This window comes from Arachis hypogaea, chromosome 9 (assembly GCF_003086295.3).
Source record: "Arachis hypogaea cultivar Tifrunner chromosome 9, arahy.Tifrunner.gnm2.J5K5, whole genome shotgun sequence".
Classification (NCBI taxonomy): Eukaryota; Viridiplantae; Streptophyta; class Magnoliopsida; order Fabales; family Fabaceae; genus Arachis; species Arachis hypogaea.
The window spans coordinates 61,052,936-61,069,230 of NC_092044.1; the positions used below are offsets into that span (position 1 = coordinate 61,052,936).

The 16,295-nt window shown below is 38.9% G+C and overlaps 1 non-coding gene across 1 annotated transcript; it reads right to left on the reverse strand.

Annotated features, from left to right (window-relative positions):
- Positions 1–9,762: 9,762 nt before the first annotated feature.
- LOC112714192 (small nucleolar RNA R71) lies at positions 9,763–9,866 on the reverse strand. The gene has a single exon (XR_003159148.1). It is a non-coding gene; the product is annotated as a small nucleolar RNA R71 (small nucleolar RNA).
- Between the last annotated feature and the right edge of the window lie 6,429 nt (positions 9,867–16,295).

Consider the following 16,295-nt stretch of genomic DNA (forward strand, 5'->3'; position numbering starts at 1 on the left):
TGTGAGGAGGGTTTTCAGACTTTGAAATAAAATTTGACTTAAGCGCTTGTTTTTATTTTGCCGGAACCGGACGAACCGTTTGAAGTATACTGTGATGCTTCTTTGAAGGGTTTGGGTCACATGTTGATGCAACACCGGAACGTAGTGGCTTACGCATCGCGTTAGTTGAGATCACATGAGGTGAATTACCGAACTTATGACTTGGAATTGGTAGCGATTGTGTTTGCATTGAAGATTTGGAGGCACCACTTGTATGGAGTGAGGTGTAAAATCTTTTCTGATCATAAGAGTCTCAAGTACATCTTTGATCAGAAAGAGCACAATATGCGTCAAAGAAGATGGATGGAGCTTTTGAAGGATTTTGATTTTAAACTAAGTTATCACCCTGGAAAGGTGAACGTGTTGGCAAATGTATTGAGTCAGAAGTCTTTGACGATAGCTTGGATGAGGATCAAAGAAGAGGAGTTAGTGGATGAGTTTGTAGATCTCAAGTTAGATATTGGTGAAGTTTCTATAAGAGCTTTTTTAAGCCAGGTGCAGATTTCAAGTACATTTAATTAAGAGATTCAGAGGGCTCAATGAGATGAGCAAGAACTTCAGCGATTAGTTCAACCGGTTGGTAAGAAGAGGCATGGAGAATTTACTAAGGATGACGAAAGGTTGTGGAGGTATAAGGGGAGAATTTGTGTGCTGAATGTCGGAAGTTTGAGACAAGAGTTGTTGTTGGAGCCTCACAACAACAGGTTTTCTATTTATCCAGCGAGTATGAAGATATACTATGATTTAAAGAAGATGTTCTGGTGGCCTGGGATGAAGAATGACGTAGCTACAGTTGTATCTAAGTATTTGACATGTCAGAAGGTAAAGATAGAGCACCAAAGATCATCGAGAATGTTAGAGCCACTTGAGATTCCTCAGTGGAAGTGGAAGGAATTGCAATGGATTTTGTGACCGGTTTACCCAAGACTAGGTTGGGATTTGATATGGTTTGGGTGATTGTGGATCGCTTAACTGATGGTGTTTTTGTGGAAAAATAAATTTCCAACACACAAATCCAACCGGCAAGTGTACCGGGTCGCATCAAGTAATAATAACTCACTTAGAGTGAGGTCGATCCCACAGGGATTGATGGATCAAGCAATTTTAGTGGGTGATTAGTTTAGTCAAGCTAACATTGAGTGAATTGTGTGAAGTGTAGCCAACAGAAAGTAAATGGCAGGGAATTAAAAGTGCAGAATAATTAAATTGCTGAAACTTAAATTGCACGAAAAGTAAATTGCATCAAAAGTAAAGGGGTTGGGTGCTGGAAATTAAAGAGAGCAATATATTAAGCAACTAGAAATTTAAATTGCAGAAAATGTAAATGTGCAGGAAATTAAATCAAGCTCAATGTGAACAAAGATGTGAAAGTGCAGAATGCAGGAAAGGAAATTGCAGAAAAGTAAATGTAGCAGAAGAGGAATGAAACAGAAAGTAAAATGTAGCTCAATTTCAATAGCTAAGGAAAAGTTGAAGATCTCAGGGGTGGAGGAGACTAGATAACAAGTCTAGATCTCAAATCCTTCCTTGATCCAACAAGAACAATTGCAAAAGAAATAAAGGAAAGCAAATTGCAGAAATCGCAGAAGAAGAAGAAATGAACAGAAAGTAGAATTCAATTATGCAGAAAATTAAAGAAGAGATCTCAAGGTGAGATTGAAACAGAAGTTCTTCAATTCTTCACCCAAAATCCAAAACGAAAATGAAAACTAAGAGAGTTTTCTAATGGAGCCCCCCCTTTCCGAGCTCTAATTGATGCCTTTATATAGGCTTTACAAAGTGAAAATGAAAATGAAATTAAAACAAATTACAATTAAAATAAAAATCCTAATCTAATTTATCCATGTGCCTTTGAGTGATGATGTGGGCTTTGCTTGCTTTGGATTTGAGGAGAGATGGGTCTTGGATGGCCTTGGTTCAATTGGTGAAGAATTGGGTTCAAAGGAAATTTGAATTGAATTTTGACCCATGTTGCTCCAGGAGGCTGCCCTGCCCTTGTGGAGGGCAGGGCAAGATTTGGTGCTTGGTGCGTGCGTGGTGCGGGCGTGGTGCAGGCTGGTGTGCAGGATGCTGCCCTGCCCTCGCGGAGGGCAGGGCAGAAAAAATTGGTGCGCCAGAATTGTGCCACGGTGCGCTGCTGGTGCTGCCAGATGATGCTGCGGTGCGCCAGAAGGGTGCCTTGGTGCGCCAGAATTGTGCACCAACAAAATGCTGCCCTGCCCTCGCAGAGGGCGGGGCAGTGTTTCTACTTTGATGTCCCGAGTTCGAAACTTGGATGCTACACACGCTACTTCTTTTCCTTGGTTTTCTTGGCACCAAAGTAAGGCCTAGTTTCTTGCTTTCTCATGGCCCTTAAAGATGCCTTTCGTTCCTGCCTCAATTGTACACCAAATATGGATTGCTATATATCGTTGGAAAGCTCTGAATGTCAGCTTTCCAACGCAACTGGAAGCACATCAATCGGACGTCTGTAGCTCAAGTTATAGCCCTTTGAAGTAGGCATGGTCATGCTGTGAGCGGCCAGATTTTAACTTAGCGAAAATTTTGCTCCAACCTCACTTTGTTTCATCATGATTCTGCCCTGCCCTTGGCAAGGGCAGGGCAGTGTGCGTGCTGGCTGCTTCCTTCCTTGATTTGGTCATGGGCCACGCTTTTAAAAGCGTGGCCTAAGGCTCCAAAGTGTACCCCAAAGCTCTTTTTTTCTCCTTTTTTGTGCTTCTTTGCTTCTTTTTCTTCTTATTTTCTACAAGATTTATAAAATTAAAATATCAAGAAAATATATCATTTAAGTACAAAAGCATTCAATATTTAAGCACAAATTATCAATTTCTTGTATGAAAAGCATAGAAAAATAGGTATATGATGACATGTCATCATTAACCAAGTTCGCTCATTTTCTACCTATCTGAGTAAACTATTCCATGGAGGAATTGGCTAGGTTGTACATCAAGGAGATCGTAAGGTTGTACGGTGTGCCATCGAGCATAGTGTCAGACTGTGATCCACGATTTACATCAAGGTTTTGGACAACTTTCCAAAGAGCTTTCGGTACGAGGCTATGTCTCAACACGGCATATCATCCGCAAACAGATGGACAGTTAGAAAGGACTATTCAGACGTTAGAGGATATGCTAATGTTGTGTGTCTTGGATCAACTATGAAGTTGGGACTGTTACATGCCATTGGTGGAGTTTGCGTACAATAACAGCTTTCATGCGAGCATTGGGATGGCTCCGTAGGAGGCTTTGTATGGACGGAGGTGCAAAACTCCACTGTGTTGGTATGAAACCAGTGAAGCAAGTGTTTTGGGTTCTGACTTGGTAGCCGAGATTACTGAGGTGATAAAAAAAATTTGAGCTAAGATTTTAACTGCACAGAGCCGACAGAAGAGCTACGCGGATCAGAGAAGGAAACCATTGGAATTTGAAGTGGGTGAGCATGTATTTCTGAGGGTTACTCTGACAACTGGAATTGGGAGGGCAATTAAAATTAAGAAGCTAAATCTGAGATTCATTAGACCGTTTGAGATTTTGAGACAATTCGGGCCGGAGGCATATCAAGTAGCTTTGCCACCATATTTGTCTAACTTATATGACGTATTGCACGTGTCACAACTCCATAAGTACACGTCGGATGCAGCTCATGTATTAGAGCCTGAGTCGGTTGAGCTAAAAAAGAACTTGACGTTTCAAGTAACACCGATACGGATTGACGACACTAGTGTGAAGAAACTGCGAGGAAGTTCAGTTGGTTAAGATAGCTTGGAAGAGAGCAGGAATGGAAGAGCATACTTGGGAATTGGAGTCAGAGATGTGGAAGGATTATCTCAGGCTATTCTTAAGTAATCACTAAATTTTTGGGACAAAATTTTTTTATTTGGTGGGGAGAATGTAAGAACAGCGAATATTTAACCATTTAATTAAAGAATTAAATTGCCTAAAATAGGATCCAAAAAATTTAAAATGTGAATTAGAAAATTTAGATATGATTTTTGGACTCAATAGATTTTTCTGAGTTGGAAAATGTAATTTTCTGCGAAAAACAGCGTAAAAAAAGTGAATCGGTAAATTAACTGGCAGTATCGGCTTAATTCTGTCTGGTACTGTGCTAGAATAATTAAAAACAGTAAAAAACCTTAGGAAAACATTTAGAATTAAAAACTCGGCACTAATTTTAAAAGTTTAGCCTAAAATTAGGCCAAACGGACCAAAAATGCTAACGGATTGGACCAGGCTGAAGTTGAGTCCAAGCCCAACATATATAAGCTTAAATGAAGGCCATTCAGCCTAAAACACAACCTAAAAACACTAAGGGCAGCTACTGAATTGTGAGAGAGGAGGAAGAAGTGATAATATTCACTCTCTTCTTCAATTGACCATATCTCGAGTTACGGTGCTTCGATTCGTATGCCGTCACTAGCTATGCAAAGCTCTCGCCGAGCCCGTCACTTTTAGCTAAGTATTGGGGTAAGATTCTTGCAAATCCTTGCCCACTTTACTGCCCTAAGAAATTCAAAAATTTAGGCTTTGGTTTTGAGTGAATTTTTGTGTTTCGATTGATTATGGGGTCTCTAAGGTTGGGTTATTGGTGTTTTGTGCCCCAAACACCATCAAAAAAAGTAAGAAAACTCTTTACCTTGTGAAATTGTGATTATGATGAACCCTAGGTTGATTGGTTATAAATTATGTGTATATATAGCTTGAAGTTGTGATTGTTGGCATTTATTTGGAGCTTTGGATTGAATGTTGGTGATTGGAGGCTTAAGTTGGACTCAATTTTAGGATTTTGGCATATTGGAAATCGGCTTATGTATGGTTTCAGTTTTCTCTATGTAATATATAATATTTCTGGACACTTAGGCTAGTAACCTATAGGATCGGTTGGATTGAATTGATTGTTGGATTTGACAATGCATGATGGTGTTGTTAAATTGATAATGTGTGATGATGTTAATGCTTGTGATGGTTTTGATGTATTGAGATGAGAACTATGATGATGTATGATAATTGAAGCTTATGAGTAGTGAGATTTGGTGCAAGTTGTTAATATTGAACATTGATGTGCAAATTATCGAATTGTTGGGTTATAGAGGTGGAATTGATTGATATAGGAGTTGAATTGGTTGAAATGTGATGGAAAGGTAAAGTATAATATTTGGTAGTGTTTTATGGTGAGATGGAGTAGGTTTTGAATTAGTTTGATTGTGAATTTTAAGGTATTGAGAGCTTAGTGAACTTCGGTGAAAAACAGCTTTTGGGTGAACTTTGACGAATCATATTTTTTGCTATGGTTTTTGAAATTGAATGAATTTTAAATAAAAACAAAGATGATTCAATGAGCTTTAAAACGGTATAGATTTTGTAGAAATCCAGGTTCTGTAGTGGAAGATATGATTGTTTAAAGTTGGTGCCAAAAATCTGATTTCTGTGATGTTGCAGAAATTGAGTTTTGATTTGTGTGCGCATGCACACTACTGTGCGCGTGCTCGAAATAGGGGCAATGTCATGACATGTGCGTACGATGTGTGCACGAACAACCTGTGAATTTTTGCAAACATGCATACGCACAGCTTCGTGCGCACGCAAACACAGGGACATGCACTCTGTTGAGGGAAATCGCACACTCTGGTGCGCACACACACCTTGTGAAATTTGCAAGCTGTGCGTACACACAACCTCGTGCACATGCAGACGTTGGAATGTGCATTCTGTTGAGGGCATTCGCACGTATCTGAGCGTGTACGCAGAATCGAAACTTTTACTTACTGTGCGTACGCACACCTCTATACGTACGCACACTGAAGAGCGGATAATTTATACGCTTTTTGGCATTGTTTTTAGGTAGTTTTTAGTAAGTTTAAGCTACTTTCAGGGATGTTTTCATTAGTTTTTATGTTAAATTCACATTTCTGGACTTTACTATGAGTTTGTGTATTTTTCTGTGATTTCAGGTAATTTCTGGCTGAAATTGAGGGACTTGAGCAAAACTCTGATAGGAGGCTGACAAAGGACTGCTGATGCTGTTGGAATCTGACCTCTCTTCACTCAAAATGGATTTTCTGGAGCTACAGAACTCCAAATGGCGCGCTCTTAACGGAGTTGGAAAGTAGACATCCAGAGCTTTCCAGCAATATATAATAGTCCATACTTTATTCGGGAATTGACGACGTAAATTGGCGCTCAACGCCAAGTACATGCTGCTGTCTCGAGTTAAACGCCAGAAACACGTCATGACCTGGAGTTGAACGCCCAAAACACGTTACAACTTGGCGTTCAACTCCAATAAAAGCCTTAGCTCGTGAATAGATCAAGCTCAGCCCAAACATACACCAAGTGGGCCCCGGAAGTGGATTTATGCATCAATTACTTACTTCTGTAAACCCTAGTAGCTAGTCTAGTATATATAGGACATTTAACTATTGTATTAGACGTCTTTTGACCACGTTTCATCTTTGGTCTCATTTTTGCTTTATTCTTTATCTTAGGAGGCCATTGATCACGTTTTGGGGGGCTGGCCATTCGGCCATGCCTGAACCTTTCACTTATGTATTTTCAACAATGGAGTTTCTACACACTATAGATTAAGGGTGTGGAGCTCTGCTGTACCTCAAGTTTTAATACAATTACTATTATTTTCTATTCAACTCTCTTTTATTCTTATTCCAAGATATATGTTGCACATCAACTTGATGAATGTGATGATCCGTGACACTCATCATCATTCTCACATATGAACGCGCGTGATTGACAACCACTTCCGTTCTACCTTAGGCCGAGCGCATATCTCTTAGATTCCCCAACAAAATCTTCGTGGTATAAGCTAGATAGATGGCGGCATTCATGGGAATCCGGAAAGTCTAACCTTGTCTATGGTATTCCGAATAGGATTCCGGGGATCTGGAAAGTCTAACCTTGTCTGTGGTATTCCGAGTAAGACTCCGGTATTGAATGACTGTGACGAGCTTCAAACTCCTGAAGGCTGGGCGTTAGTGACAGATGCAAAAGAATCAATGGATTCTATTCCAACCTGATTGAGAACCGACAGATGATTAGCCGTGCTGTGACAGAGCATTTGGACTATTTTCACTAAGAGGATGGGATGTAGCCATTGTCAAGGGTGATGCCTCCAGACGATTAGCCATGCAGTGACAGCGCATAGGACCATTTTCCCGAGAGGATGAAAAGTAGCCATTGATGACAGTGATGCCCTACATACAGCTTGCCATGGAAAGGAGTAGGAAGGAATAGATGAATGTCATAAGAAAGTAGAGATTCGAGAGGAGCACAACATCTCCATACGCCTATCTGAAATTCCCATTATTGATTTACATAAGTATTTCTATCCTATTTTATCTTCTTTTTATTATTAATTTTCGAAATCCATAATCATTTAATCTGCCTAACTGAGATTTACAAGGTGACCATAGCTTGCTTCATACCAACAATCTCTGTGGGATCGACCCTTACTCACGTAAGGTATTACTTGGATGACCCAATATACTTGCTGGTTAAGTTGAACGGAGTTATGATCACACCAGGGATTATTAAGATCCCAATTCATCACACCATGATCTCTTTGGGGTATTTTTGATAGAGCCATTAAATAAATTTCATACAAGTACAAAGAGACCAACTTTGAGGATCACAATTTCGTCCACCATGTTTTTGGCGCCGTTGCCGGGGATTGTTCGAGTATGAACAACTGACGGTTCATCTTGTTGCTCAAATTAGGTAATTTTCTTTTCAAAAAAATTTTCAAAAATCTTTTTCAAAATTTTTCTTTTCTTTTTCGTTTTTCCAAACTTTATTTTCGAAAAAATTAATAAAAATCCAAAAAAATTAATAAAATCATAAAAATCAAAAATATTTTGTGTTTCTTGTTTGAGTCTTGAGTCAATTTTTAAGTTTGGTGTCAATTGCATGTTTTAAAAAAAAATTTCTTGCATTTTTCGAAAATTCCATGCATTCATAATGTTCTTCATGATCTTTAAGTTGTTCTTGACAAGTCTTCTTGTTTGATCTTGATGATTTCTTGTTTTGTGTTGTTTGTTGTTTTTCATATGCATTTTTCGTTTGTTAGAGTCCATGCATTAAAAATTTCTAAGTTTGGTGTCTTGCATGTTTTCTTTGCATCAAAAAAAATTTTTTCAAATTATGTTCTTGATGTTCATCATGATCTTCAAGGTGTTCTTGGTGTTCATCTTGACATTCATAATGTTCTTGCATGCATTAAGTGTTTTGATCCAAAATTTTCATGTTTTGGGTCATATTTGTGTTTTTCTCTCTCATAATTAAAAATTCAAAAAAATAAAAAATATATCTTTTCCTTTTTTCTCTCCAAATTTTCGAAATTTTGGGTTGACTTGGTCAAAAATTTTTAAAATTAGTTGTTTCTTACAAGTCAAGTCAAAATTTCAATTTTAAAAATCTTATCTTTTTAAATTCTTTTTTAAACTATTTTCAAAATCCTTTTCCTCATTTTTTATATCATATTTTCGAAAATATGCTAACAATTAATGTGATTGGTTCAAAAATTTGAGGTTTGTTACTTTCTTGTTAACAAAGGTTCAATCTTTAAATCCTAGAATCTTATCTTGTAGTTTCTTGTTAGTTAAGTCATTTTAAAAAATTAAATCTTTTTCAAAATGCCTTTTTCTTAAAAATCTTATCTTTTTATCTTATCTTTTTCAAAATTTTATCTTTTTCAAAATTTGATTTCAAAATATCTTATCTAATTTCTTATCTTCTCATCTTTTTCAAAATTTAATTTTAATTTTTAACTAACTATTTGACTTTTTGTTTGTTTCTTATCTTTTTCAAAACCAACTAACTACCTATCCCTCTCTAATTTTCGAAAATACCTCTCTCTTTTTCAAAAATTCTTTTTAATTGTTTTAAATTTTAAATTTTAATCATATCTTATCTTTAATTTTCGAAAATCACCAACCACTTTTTCAAAATTATTTTCGAAATTCTCTATCTCTTTTCTTATTTTATTTAATTATTTATTTACTAACACTTCTCTTCACCTCTCCTCATCTAAAAAAATCCAAACCCAATCTATCCCTTATGTTTGGATTCTTCACTTTTCTTTCTTCTATCCCCTTCTTTTTCTACTAACATAAAGGAATCTCTATACTGTGACATAGAGGATTCCTCTTTCTTTTCTTGTTTTCTTCTATTTCATATGAGCAGGAACAAGGAAAAAGGCACTCTTGTTGAAATTGATCATGAACCTGAAAGGACTTTGAAGAGGAAACTAAGAGAAGCTAAATTACAACAATCCAGAAGTAACCTTTCAGAAAATTTCGAACAAGAGAAGGAGATGGTAGCCGAACCCAATAATGATAATGCAAGAAGGATGCTTGGTGACTTTACCAAGCCCACGTCCAAATTTGATGGAAGAAGCATCTCCATTCCTGCCATTGGAGCCAATAATTTTGAGCTTAAGCCTCAATTAGTTGCCTTAATGCAACAAAACTACAAGTTCTATGGACTTCCATCTGAAGATCCTTATCAGTTTTTAACTGAGTTCTTGCAGATTTGTGAGACTGTAAAGACGAATGGAGTAGATCCTGAAGTCTACAGACTCATGCTTTTCCCTTTTGCAGTAAGAGACAGAGCTAGAATATGGTTGAATTCACAACCTAAGGATAGCCTGGACTCATGGGATAAGCTAGTCACGGCTTTCTTGGATAAATTCTTTCCTCCTCAAAAGCTGAGCAAGCTTAGAGTGGATGTTCAGACCTTCAAACAAAAAGATGGTGAATCCCTCTATGAAGCTTGGGAAAGATACAAGCAGTTGACCAAAAGGTGTCCATCTGACATGTTTTCAGAATGGACCATATTAGATATATTCTATTATGGTCTATTTGAATTTTCAAAAATGTCATTGGACCATTCTGCAGGTGGATCCATTCACCTAAAGAAAACGCCTGCAAAAGCTCAAGAACTAATTGACATGGTTGCAAATAACCAATTCATGTACACTTCTGAGAGGAATTCTGTGAATAATGGGATACCTCAGAAGAAAGGAGTTCTTGAAATTGATGCTCTGAATGCCATATTGGCTCAGAACAAAGTGTTGACTCAGCAAGTCAACATGATCTCTCAAAGTCTGAATGGATGGCAAAATGTATCCAACAGTACTAAAGAGGCAACTTCTGAAGAAGCTTATGATCCTGAGAACCCTGCAATAGCAGAGGTAAATTACATGGGTGAACCTTATGGAAACACCTATAATTCATCATGGAGAAACCATCCAAATTTCTCATAGAAGGATCAACAAAAGCCTCAACAAGGCTTTAACAATGGTGGACGCAATAGGCTGAGCAACAGCAAGCCTTTTCCATCATCTTCTCAGCAACAGACAGAGAATTCTGAACAAAACACTTCTAATTTAGCCAATTTAGTCTCTAATCTGTCAAAGAACACTTTTAGTTTCATGAGTGAAACAAGATCCTCCATCAGAAATCTGGAGGCACAAGTGGGCCAGCTGAGTAAGAAAGTCATTGAAACTCCTCCCAGTATTCTCCCAAGCAATACAGAAGAGAATCCAAAAGGAGAGTGTAAGGCCATTGATTTAATCAATATGGCCGAATGCACAAGGGAGGAGGAGGACGAAAATCCTAGTGAGGAGGACCTCCTGGGACGTCTCTCAAGCAAGAGGGAGTTTCCTATTAAGGATCCAAAGGAATCTGAGGCTCAAATAGAGACCATAGAGATTCCATTAAATCTCCTTCTGCTATTCATGAGCTCTGAAGACTATTCTTCCTCTGAAGAGGATGAAGATGTGATTGGAGAGTAAGTTGCTCAATATTTAGGAGCTATCATGAAGCTGAATGCCAAGTTGTTTGGTAATGAGACTTGGGAAAGTGAACATCCCTTGCTCATTAGTGAACTAGACACATGGATTCAACAAATTTTACCTCAAAAGAAACAAGATCCTGGCAAATTCTTAATGCCTTTTACCATAGGCACATTGACCTTTGAAAAAGCTCTATGTGATCTGGGGTCAGGGATAAATCTTATGCCACTCTCTGTAATGGAGAAGCTGGGAATCATTGAGGTACAACCTGCCTTGTTCTCATTACAATTGGTAGACAAGTCATTGAGACAAGCTTATGGAATAGTAAAGGACATGTTAGTAAAGGTTGAAGGCCTTTACATCCCTGCTGATTTCATAATCTTAGACACTAGGAAGGAAGAGGATGAGTGTATCATCCTTGGAAGACCTTTCCTAGCCACAGCAGGAGCTGTGATAGATGTCAACAGAGGTGAATTAGTCCTTCAATTGAATGGGGACTACCTTGTGTTTAAGGCACATGGCCATCCCTCTGTGATAAAGGAGAGTAAGCATGAAGAGCTTCTCTCAGTTCAGAGTCAAGAAGAGCCCCCACAGTCAAACTCTAAGTTTGGTGTTGTGAGGCCACAACCAAACACTAAGTTTGGTGTTAAGACCCCATATCCAAACTCTAAGTTTGGTGTTGGGACTATACAACATTGACCTGATCACCTTTGTGGCTCCATGAGAGCACAATGTCAAGCTATTGACATTAAAGAAGCGCTTGTTGGAAGGCAACCCAATTTTATTTATCTAATTTTTATTTTATTTTATTTTATTGTTATTTTGTGTTTTATTAGGTACATGATCATGAGGAGTCACGAAAAAAATATAAAAATTAAAAACAGAATCAAAAACAGCAGAAGAAAAATCACACCCTGGAGGAAAGGCAGACTGGCATTCAACGCCAGTAAGGAGCATCTGGCTGGTGTTCAACGCCAGAACAGAGCATGAATCTGGCGTTGAACGCCAGAAACAAGCAACATTCTGCCATTTGAATGCCAGGAATGTGCCTTGAGGAAAGTTGGCGCTGAGCTCCAGTAACAAGCATGAAACTGGCGTTCAACGCCAGAAACATGCTACATATGGGCGTTGAACGCCCAGAACATGCTTTACATGGGCGTTGAATGCACAGAACATGCATCACCTCGGCGTTTAAGCACCAGAATGGTATGCAAAGGCATTTTACATGCCTATTTGGTGCAGGGATGTAATTCCTTGACACCTCAGGATCTGTGGACCCCACAAGATCATCTCAGGATCTGTGGACCCCACAAGATCACCTCAGGATCTGTGGACCCCACAGGATCCCCACCTAACATATTCCCACCTTACCTCCTAATCCTATTTCACTCTTCCCCATGTCACACTTCCCATCAACTTCAATCTCTCTTCCCAATTACCCCCTTCACCACTCACATCCATCCACTCTTCCCCAAAAACCCCACCTACCTTCAAAATTCAAAAACACTTTCCCACCCAAACCCACCCTAAATGGCCGAACCTACCCTCTCCCATTTTCCTATATAAACCCCTCCATTCCACTTCCTTTTCACACAACACAACCCCCTCTTCTATACCTTGGCCGAAACCCACACTCCACCTTCTCCTCAATATTTTCTTCTTCTTCGTCTTCTCTTCTTTCTTCTCTTGCTCGAGGGCGAGTAATATTTTAAGTTTGGTGTGGTAAAAGCATAAGGTTTTTTGTTTTTCCATTACCATCAATGGCACCTAAGGCCGGAGAATCCTCTAGAAAAGGAAAAGGGAAGACAAAAGCTTCCACCTCCGAGTCATGGGAGATGGAAAGATTCATCTCCAAAAGCTATCAAGACCACTTCTATGATGTTGTGGCAAAGAAGAAGGTGATCCCTGAGGTCCCTTTCAAGCTCAAGAAAAATGAGTATCCGGAGATCCGACATGAAATCCGAAGAAGAGGTTGGGAAGTCATAACCAACCCCATGCAACAAGTCGGAATCTTAATGGTTCAAGAGTTCTATGCCAATGCATGGATCACTAGGAACCATGATCAAAGTATGAACCCGAGTCCAAAGAATTATCTCACAATGGTTCGGGGGAAATCTTTAGATTTTAGTCCGGAGAAGGTGAGGTTGGCGTTCCACTTGCCCATGATGCAAGGAGATGTACGCCCCTACACTAGAAGGGTCAACTTTAATCAAAGGTTGGACCAAGTCCTAATGGACATATGTGTGGAAGGAGCTCAATGGAAAAGAGACTCCAAAGGCAAGCCAGTTCAACTAAGAAGACTGGATCTGAAGCCTGTGGCTAGAGGATGGTTGGAGTTCATTCAACGTTCCATCATTCCCACTAGCAACCGATCTGAAGTTACTGTGGATCGGGCTATCATGATTCATAGCATCATGTATGGAGAGAAAGTAGAAGTTCATGAAGTCATCTCCAATAAAATCTACAAAATAGCCAAAAAGCCCTCCACCATGGCAAGGCTAGCTTTCCCTCACCTTATTTGCCATCTATGTTACTCAGCTGGAGTTATCATAGAAGGAGACATCCCCATTGAAGAGGATAAGCCCATCACCAAGAAGAGGATGGAGCAAGCAAGAGAGACCCTCCACGGATCTCAAGAGATGCATGAGGAAGCTCATCATCAAGGAATCCCTGAGATGCCTCAAGGGATGCACTTTCCTCCCAACAACTATTGGGAACAACTCAACACTTCCTTAGAAGATTTGAGCTACAATGTGGAACAATTAAGGGTGGAACATCATGAGCACTCCATCATTCTCCATGAAATAAGAGAAGATCAAAGAACAATGAGGGAGGAGCAACAAAGGCAAGGAAGGGACATAGAAGAGCTTAAGGACATTGTTGGTCCTTCAAGAAGAAGATGCCACTAAGGTGGACTCATTCCTTGTTCTTATTTCTTTCTGCTTTTCGCTTTTTTTATGTTGTGTTCATTTATGTTTTGTGTCTCTACTTCATGATCATTAGTGTTTAGTAACTATGTCTTAAAGTTATGAATAATTCCATTAATCCTTCACCTTTCTTAAATGAAAAATGTTTTTAATCAAAAGAACAAGAAGTACATGAATTTCAAATTTATCCTTGAATTTAGTTCAATTATATTGATGTGGTGACAATACTTTTTGTTTTCTGAATGAATGCTTGAACATTGCATATTTTTTATCTTGTTGTTTATGAATGTTAAAATTGCTGGCTCTTGAAAGAATGATGAACAAAGAGAAATGTTATTGACAATCTGAAAAATCATGAAAATTGATTCTTGAAGCAAGAAAAAGTAGTGAAAAGTAAAAAGCTTCCAAAAAAAAAAAAATATATATATATATAGAAAAGAAAAAGAAAAAAGCAAGCAGAAAAAGCCAATAGCCCTTAAAACCAAAAGGCAAGGGTAAAAAGGATCCAAGGCTTTGAGCATCAATGGATAGGAGGGCCCAAGGAAATGAAATCCAGGCCTAAGCGGCTAAATCAAGCTGTCCCTAACCATATGCTTGTGTCATGAAGGTCCAAGTGAAAAGCTTGAGACTGAGTGGTTAAAGTCGTGATCCAAAGCAAAAAGAGTGTGCTTAAGAGCTCTGGACACCTCTAATTGGGGACTCTAGCAAAGCTGAGTCACAATCTGAGAAGGTTCACCCAGTCATGTGTCTGTGGCATTTATGTATCCGGTGGTAATACTGGAAAACAAAGTGCTTAGGGCAACGGCCAAGACTCATAAGTAGCTGTGTTCAAGAATCAACATACTTAACTAGGAGAATCAATAACACTATCCAAAATTCTAAGTTCCTAGAGAAGCCAATCATTCTAAACTTCAAAGGAAAAAGTGAGATGCCAAAACTGTTCAGAAGCAAAAAGCTACAAATCCCGCTCATCTAATTATAATTAATATTCATTGATATTCTGGAATTTATAGTATATTCTCTTCTTTTTATCCTAATTGATTTTCAGTTGCTTGGCAACAAGCAACAATTTAAGTTTGGTGTTGTGATGAGCGGATAATTTATACGCTTTTTGGTATTGTTTTTAGGTAGTTTTAAGTAAGTTTAAGCTACTTTCAAGGATGTTTTCATTAGTTTTTATGTTAAATTCACATTTCTGGACTTTACTATGAGTTTGTGTGTTTTTCTATGATTTCAGGTAATTTCTGGCTGAAATTGAGGGACTTGAGCAAAACTCTGATAGGAGGCTGACAAAGGACTGCTGATGCTGTTGGACTCTGACCTCCCTGCAATCAAAATGGATTTTCTGAAGCTACAAAATTCCAAATGGCGCTCTCTCAACGTCGTTGAAAAGTAGACATCCAGAGATTTCCAGCAATATATAATAGTCTATACTTTATTCGGGAATTGACGACGTAAAGTGGCGCTCAACGCCAAGTACATGCTGCTGTTTGGAGTTAAACGCCAGAAACACGTCACGACCCGGAGTTGAACGCCCAAAACACGTTACAACTTGGCGTTCAACTCAAATAAAAGCCTCAGCTCGTGGATAGATCAAGCTCAGCCCAAACATACACCAAGTGGGCCCCGAAAGTGGATTTATGCATCAATTACTTACTTCTGTAAACCCTAGTAGCTAGTCTAGTATATATAGGACATTTAACTATTGTATTAGACGTCTTTTGACCACGTTTCATCTATGGTCTCAGTTTTGTTTTATTCTTTATCTTAGGAGGCCATTGATCACGTTTTGGGGGGCTGGCCATTCGGCCATGCCTGAACCTTTCACTTATGTATTTTCAACGGTGGAGTTTCTACACACCATAGATTAAGGGTGTTGAGCTCTGCTATACCTCAAGTTTTAATACAATTACTATTATTTTCTATTCAACTCTCTTTTATTCTTATTCCAAGATATACGTTGCACATCAACTTGATGAATATGATGATCCGTGACACTCATCATCATTCTCACCTATGAACGCGCGTGATTGACAACCACTTCCGTTCTACCTTAGGCCGAGCGCATATCTCTTAGATTCCCCAACAGAATCTTCGTGGTATAAGCTAGATAGATGGCGGCATTCATGGGAATCCAGAAAGTCTAACCATGTCTGTGGTATTTCGAGTAGGATTCCGGGGATCTGGAAAGTCTAACCTTGTCTGTGGTATTCCGAGTAAGATTCCGGTATTGAATGACTGTGACGAGCTTCAAACTCCTGAAGGTTGGGCGTTAGTGACAGACGCAAAAGAATCAATGGATTCTATTCCAACCTGATTGAGAACCGACAGATGAGTAGCCGTGCTGTGACAAAGCATTTGGACCATTTTCATCGAGAGGATGGGATGTAGCCATTGTCAAGGGTGATGCCTCCAGACGATTAGCCATGCAGTGACAGCGCATAGGACCATTTTCCCGAGAGGATGAAAAGTAGCCATTGACGACAGTGATGCCCTACATACAGCTTGCCATGGAAAGGAGTA